Genomic DNA, 7,452 nt, shown 5'->3' with positions numbered 1-7,452 from the left:
CTTCCATGACCAGCTAGAGATGAGCAGGCGGGAGTTGGCGGAGATCCGTCGAGTGGCATTCTTTGTGTCCATGGTCTACTTGAAATACTGGAACGAGGCAATGATTCCGTCCTACGCAGCCAAGAACGACCTGGACTTCATAACTGACGTGAAGAGGATCTGCGACGATGGGGTGGCGTCGGTTGTGGAACGTGTGATGCGGCGCCATCTCTGGTACCTTTCTGAGGATCTGATTGGACTGGCCATCTTTGATGACCGCATCAGCCAGGAGTAGAAGGCGGCGATGGCAGAGGGGATGAAGCATCCTTCAACGACCAAGAATCCACGGCGCCCCGAGTCGAAGACACCAATCAATCTCAACGGGCCGCTTTCCGCCTTTTGCTCAGTGCGGTCGATGGAGCTCCTCAAAAGTGTCCTAGGAGGCAGGTATTCCCAGGAACCGACCTTCCTTGAGCTGAGTCCTGAAACATGGAACACAGATTAGAGTTTCAAGTGCGCAAAGAAGCGAGTTGGTGTCCTGAAGGTCACGAACGACCTCGCAGAACGAGGAATAGCCCTCATTCAACGCTTCTTAGGCAGACGGACGAAGGAAGAAAGGCAAACCCAGTTCCTCTTGAAGCTTGCCCGCCTCAACACGAAAGCCGTCCTGAAAAAAAGGAAGGCGGAACTCAAGAAGAATGTACTGGAGTAAGAAGAAGAGAAGATCTTTGTTTTCTGCAGGAAATCAGAAGTCGATGCATCAGTTACATTACTGATAAAAATTTATTTGTCCTGAGACGTAATTGTTGATGAGGTAAAATATCTTGCCTTATGATGATTATATTATCAATATATTGAAAAGGGAAATTTAATGGAGTTTATATTTATTTTCTTTCAATGGGATTGTATAATAGTTTCAATAAATATGAACTTTCTGCAGCCATTAGTTGTCGGTCTATATGCAATAGAAGAAAAAGGCAGAATTTTATTGTTTGATGGAAATTAAGGTCGAATCTCAGAGGAGCTATAAAAACGTTCATTTTGCGCGACCATTAAATATTGCCCAATGTTCATGTAAATTTGGTGGAATCATTTTCATTTGACAAGGAACCAGAGCAGCATGTGCTGGATTTGATATCATTACTTTGAATTTCTACCTATATACGCTTGGGACATCCTAATATATATATATATATATATATATATATCTTACAAAGCTGGTCTAGTGTAGAGTAAATAAGTTAATCAGGTATTTTATTTATGTTTTCATATGTGCATTGAAGAAGTGAATCGCCAGCTCTTAAGATGAGTTCCTCTCACGTAGGTATAAGTTTATATGCAAATTACGTAAGACTTTCATTGTTAATTTCATTGTATTTTTCCTTCTAGTCAGTATATGTAAAGTTACGTTAATTTTAAGAATTAACTTTTTATTTCACGTATTTGGTTACAAAGTCTTATGTAACTGTTTGATTGTTATGTGATCCATGCAAGATGTGAACAAGGGTTTATGTAAATCTTTTTTATATTTTTATGAGGTATTGGGTCATGTTTTTTAGAAAATACGTAATTCTTATTTTGCCATGTGTTTTGGAAGGATCTCGAAAATCCTTGTGTTAGATTATATCTTTCTTTTTTTTCTTTATTTCCGAGAACAATGGGTGGGCGGAGAAGCTGAGAGAGAGAGAATTGCCTGAATTCCCAGGTTTGTCTTTTGACATTTCTATCTAGTTGAGAACTCTGACGCCCTTCGGCCAACCCACCCACACTTCCAGATCTATTTAGAATCTTCTGGAAGTAGCTAAGCCTCATATATAATTGATCCCAGGGATACATGGATGAGATAGAGAATTCCAGCCATAAGTCATCGCCATCTCCCCCTCTTTCTCTCACATGCCTCTCGTACTAGCCCAGTGCATTGTTGAGTACAGTGAAATCTCAAAGATTTGGTATGACAGGTTTTTGTAAACATAGTGAGTATTTATAAAAATTCTCTTAGAGTTTTTGTAACTGACCCTGTAGAAACGGGAAAGGTATTTGCATCATGATCTGGTTATCTATTTTCATTAAGTATCAAACTCAAATGTTGGTATAAAATTTAATTTCAAGTGAAACAAGGGATTGTATAATTTTCGTTGGTATTATTTCTTTTGTCTTGGTCTAAGGTTTTATGCAAATTAAATATTTCGAGTCAAGTGAGTATACAATTTTCAGAGCATAAAATTTTTTAATCTTTGTCTAATATTTGTTCAGACTTAATATTTCGAGTGATTAAATTTCATGTAGTTTCTTTCAAAATGTTGTAATTTATATAGAATATATTTATTTTTGTAAAGAGTGTATTATTTCAATCAACAGTGTTTATTTCATACTCGCTCGTGTCCTGTTAACGGATCGAAGTAAGAGGTGGTTTAAATAATTCTTAGTAATAATTACCCAGTTTTGTTTTGAGTGTACTTAAGAGACCTTTGGATATTCATGGTTTTGTATATTGCTGTCTGGGAGTGACAGTGTTACTAGGAAACTGAAAACTTTTCGACACTCTTCTCACAGTTTCCACCGCTAATTTTTCAGTCTTTTGAGAGCCCTGGAGGCATGAGAACCTTCAACTTCTGGTGTGGTTTCTCATTTACCATCTACTTTGACATCAATTTCTGTGGATTTTCTCCCAAGTTCTTGTCTCAATTTTTATTCAAATTATAAAGATTTCGTTTTGCATTATTGCGGTAACACCGAAAGAATGATAAAGTACTGCCAAGATTATGGTGTTATTAAAAGTGAAAATGACACTATTTGCCCCACCTTTGGTTCTAAGTGCCGACTTGATATTAACAAAAAGCTTTCGGTGTGACAGAAGGCATGTTGTATTGAAAAACAAAAAGAAAGTGAAAAGGGTGTAGTTTTTACGTATCCATTTTTAAGGGAATTGGGTATGAAAAGTGTCATTTAGATATAGAATCTAATTTGTTACTTGTATATAATTATGTTGGTGTTAAATTTAGTTATAAATTTGTTGAAAATTAATTAAGAATTTTCCACAAAATTATAAATGATTGGAGCTCATCCATTTATGAGGTTATTGTGCATTGGGTATTGAGCTAGAAAGGTGCAGCACACCTTTACCCACCAACCTAAGTAAGTACACAAAGGGTTTTAGGCCGTCTTATATCTAATATGGCTGTGTAAGGGTGGGGGAGGGTCGCAGGTTAGGTTAGGTTAGGTTACGTAGTTTGTTTAGGTTAGCTGGTGGCCTTGTATATTGTTAATTCTACATGTGCTATTAATGTTTAATTCATTCCCCACCCAAAAAACTCTGTTTCCCACTGGGGGGTCCCCCAAGATTGGAAAGCTTAATAATTAGGGTAAAAATACTGTTCCTCCTCCTCCTCAAAAAAAAAAAGAAAAAAAAATAGCAGCTCTAGATAAAGCACTAAGTAATTCATCAGAAAAAAAAAAAAAAACATTATCAAAATTATTAGTGGCCGAGCTATTGTATAGAATTACCGATGCTAACTGCAGTATTCTGGAGTTGAAGACATATACGGCTACAAGTTGGCAAATTAAATGGGTATCTTGTCTTCAATGTGTCCTATATGATAGGAGCTGAATCATTTGGCTTTTACCAATTAGACTAAATCAGAATAAATGATATATGTACAGACTCAACGGCAAATGAAGTGTCGCCTACCCCACCTTATTTTTACTTTCTATCGAGTATAGAATGTCAGGTGAAAGATGGTAGCAACCAAGGTCTATTGGTAACAACGAGGAAGGAGGGTTTGCCGATTAAAGCTGGTACGAGTTTTGAGGAGAGGAAAAGAAAAATTTGTTTGAAGGTCAGAGATTTTCTCTGAAAAAAATGTCCTATGTTAATGAATAAAAATCCTTTACACTTTTTGATATCGTTCATTTGTTTAACGTAAAAGACATGAACAATAATAAAGCAAATATCAGGACATCTAACACCAATATAATGTATATTATAAAATCCATAAGTACTAGAAATCTCCCTCTCCCCCCTCCCTAAAGTTGAAGTATTGTAGGATATATTCTTGTCTACAGGGAGACATCTAGCTATTCCTGATCAACTCCTTATCGTTCTGGTGCATTACAAATAGCCTGATTCGTTAAAGTCAAGTCATGAAAGAGTGGCTCATCACCCAGAAATGGATGTTATAGTTAGCCAGTAAAGGGTGTGCCCTAAATCCATAATGAACCCTTGTAGGAATGTGACTGGGAGTACCTATACTCAATTTTTTTAAAAGGCGCATTTGCACTGACTCGCAGCGGTGTCCTTTTAGCTCGGAAAATTTTCATGCTATCTGATTAATTGGTTAGAATTATCTTGTTCATCCAATCAGCGAGTAGGAAACTTTTCCGAGCTAAAAGGCCACCCCTTCGAGTCAGTGTAAATCTGCCTCACTTAAAAGAATTGACTATAGGTGAACAACGCGTCAGGCAAGCCACCGAAACGAAATCCATTGAGGCATAGGAGTCAATTTATCGTCATGCCAAAATCTAGTTTTTTGGTATGCCTGGACGTCTCGAAGTTATTGATGCTGTTGGTGGATGGACATCTCACTAAAAAAGCTGTTTATGTTAAAAGTTTTCTTTTTGTATATTGATTACATAGTTAAATAACAGATTTCATTAAAATTTGTAAATATTAACTGTTAGTTTTCACAACTATTTAAGATTAACAAGCATTAAAAATTAAGATATAATTAATTCACTATAACTTAAAAAATAAACATACCATATATCACATTGAGAAAATTTTTAAATGAAATAAATCATGAAAATTTCAAATTTATAAGAGTAATTATGGTGAAATTTGACTGTCATGAGTTTTATGTATTACTATTTCTCAACTTGACTTGTTAAATAAAATTTACAACAAATGCCTAAATCTGTTCATTATCTAATCCGTATGTTTCTGTCAATGATCTGATATGTGTGACATGAAACATTAAAAAAAAAATACGGTAATAGAAATTATAACTATCGGAGCCAGCTTCTAATGGAAAGAACTAATTTATAAAACATTTATCACAAATTATTATTATTATATAGGAGTCAATTAAAGAAAAATTAGATAACTGAAATTATAGATTATTACATTTTAATTTAAACATCTAAATTACAACGCATAAGAGACTAATCATATATCGTAGATACAAAATTAACCGGTAATTTTTCAGAAACAGGCCGCATTACCTTAAAAAAATGTATGTATATATATATATATATATATATATATATATAATCCATCATTTTATTATGTATCTTCAATGAATTTGACCTTATCTTATCGAAGAAAATTGATCTTAACCCCCTTTCCCACTCTACAAGCTTGGGGGACTGCAGTTGGGAATAGGGGATTTAAGGGGGTAGGGATAGTAAGAACTAGTGCTCTGCAGCAAAAATAATAGTCAGAATTACATGACAAACACAAAATAGATAGTTAGAAAAATGCATAATTCATATAACCGACATGAAACTAAAGTACCATAATTACCTATGACTCGCTTCACGTCCGTCTAATGTTTTTTGCTCCGCCGTGGCTCGCTCCACCTGCAAATAAACAATCTCACTTCTATGTTCTGGCAAGCGGTTCTTGTTGAGCTGGATTCATAAGTCCCATTGATCATTATTTCGGGCATATCTTTTACTTTCACATGAGCAACAATACCTATAGACGGATGGAGAGCGATTTCATCATAATCAATTGCCGACACATGAAATTACACTAAATTTCTTAATAGATTGTACTTCTCTCTGGCCATTCGTCACTACAGAACGATCACACTTTAGGGCGTTAATGGTCAAGTCAATCTTACAAATAGCTCCACAGCACTTCCAACACTTCTCCTTAAGAATTAAATTACATGTCTGAGCATATTCAACCACTAGTTCTGCACCACCACTAGAAAAATAATGAAAAAATTCGTCATAACCAACACTGCACTCCACACAATCTGAAGAAATTGGATTTTTATCAAAATTAACGCCAGAGACGCCAGCCACTGCCTCTGCCTTAGCTACAACAAAACGAATTGCCAGTTTTCCTACATTATGCGAGGTATTCAGTCAAGCAAGGATACCAGTGGACGTTAAGAAACTTTATTACTCCGCTGAAATCCTAGTAAAACTTGGTTTTCGACTGAAGTTGTTCGTAATTGGTGATGAAGCCTACCTCATAATGATATCACGGCTCTCAACTAATGAACTGTAATTTGAACTGCTTGGGTTTGCGTAAGAAAGCGAGATAAAAGGCTCGTTAAAAGTAAACATTGCCGTAGAGGAAACGTCTCTCCCGACCCAGCAGACATCGGAGGTGAACCATCGATATGTGTACCAACTGTCTTTAAGACCCGACTGATCTTCAAACTGCTTGTTATCGTAAAACTTGATATTTATTTATCCATTTACTAACTTATTTTAGAAAGTTAATTTCTTTACTATTTTAGGTAAATATATACTGTAATAGCAAATACTTTCATTTTTTTCATCTATGTTAGTTCCTTGGGCATATTATTTTCTTTACTTTTTTCATTATGGGTCCAGTGGTCTTGATGAGATTGTTCAAGGCTTATTTTGGCTGGAACGAAACAATAATTCAACCATTGGTCTGAATCACTCATTACTGCCCCCTGGCTATAATTACTTAAATCCTAACAAGATATGATATTCCAGTATAAAGATGTCTTTAAGAAAAAAAAAAGATAGTTGCTTCGTCAATTGAAAATGAAAACGTTTTTATATATTTTGTCATCTACGAGTTTGAGAACAAATCTATCTGAGCTATGGTAATTCCAAGCAAATGACAAAAGCGCGGCTACATACCAGTAATGAAAAATCCGTGGAAATGAATTCCTGTCGAATAACTCCACCAAGTCCTTCCTCTCAATTGAAAAAGTGAATAGAATGAAGAGGTCGTGGCTGGCTGGCGTTACATTGCGAACCAGTCGACGATGAAATTAATAGAGTTTTCCCCTGAATATCCTCGTTATGAATTTGGTGTACTGGATAATGACTACCATCCCTGAATGCCCAGGAAACAAGAAGGGAAGAATCGAATAACAGACCGGACTTCAAGTACTAGTATTTGGAAGTCACTGAAAAATTTATATGTATATATGTATGTATGTATATATATATATATATATATATATCTATATATATATATATATATAAACAAATATATATATATATATATATATATACAAAAATATACATATATATACACACAAATATACATATATATGTATATATATATGTATATATATATATATATATATGTGTGTGTGTGTGTGTGTGTATGGAGAAACGAAAAATTAAATAGATTTTCTTCTCTGTGAAAAAGTCAATTTGGTTGAAGATGTTGAATAAGTTAAAGTCAAACGATCATAGAATGGTGAGAAGCAAAATTTGTTCAGATCAAGGAAAAGAGAGAGAAAATCAGTTTTAAGA

This window comes from Palaemon carinicauda, chromosome 15 (genome assembly GCF_036898095.1).
Source record: "Palaemon carinicauda isolate YSFRI2023 chromosome 15, ASM3689809v2, whole genome shotgun sequence".
NCBI lineage: Eukaryota > Metazoa > Arthropoda > Malacostraca > Decapoda > Palaemonidae > Palaemon > Palaemon carinicauda.
Note: the sequence above shows the minus strand (reverse complement) of the source record.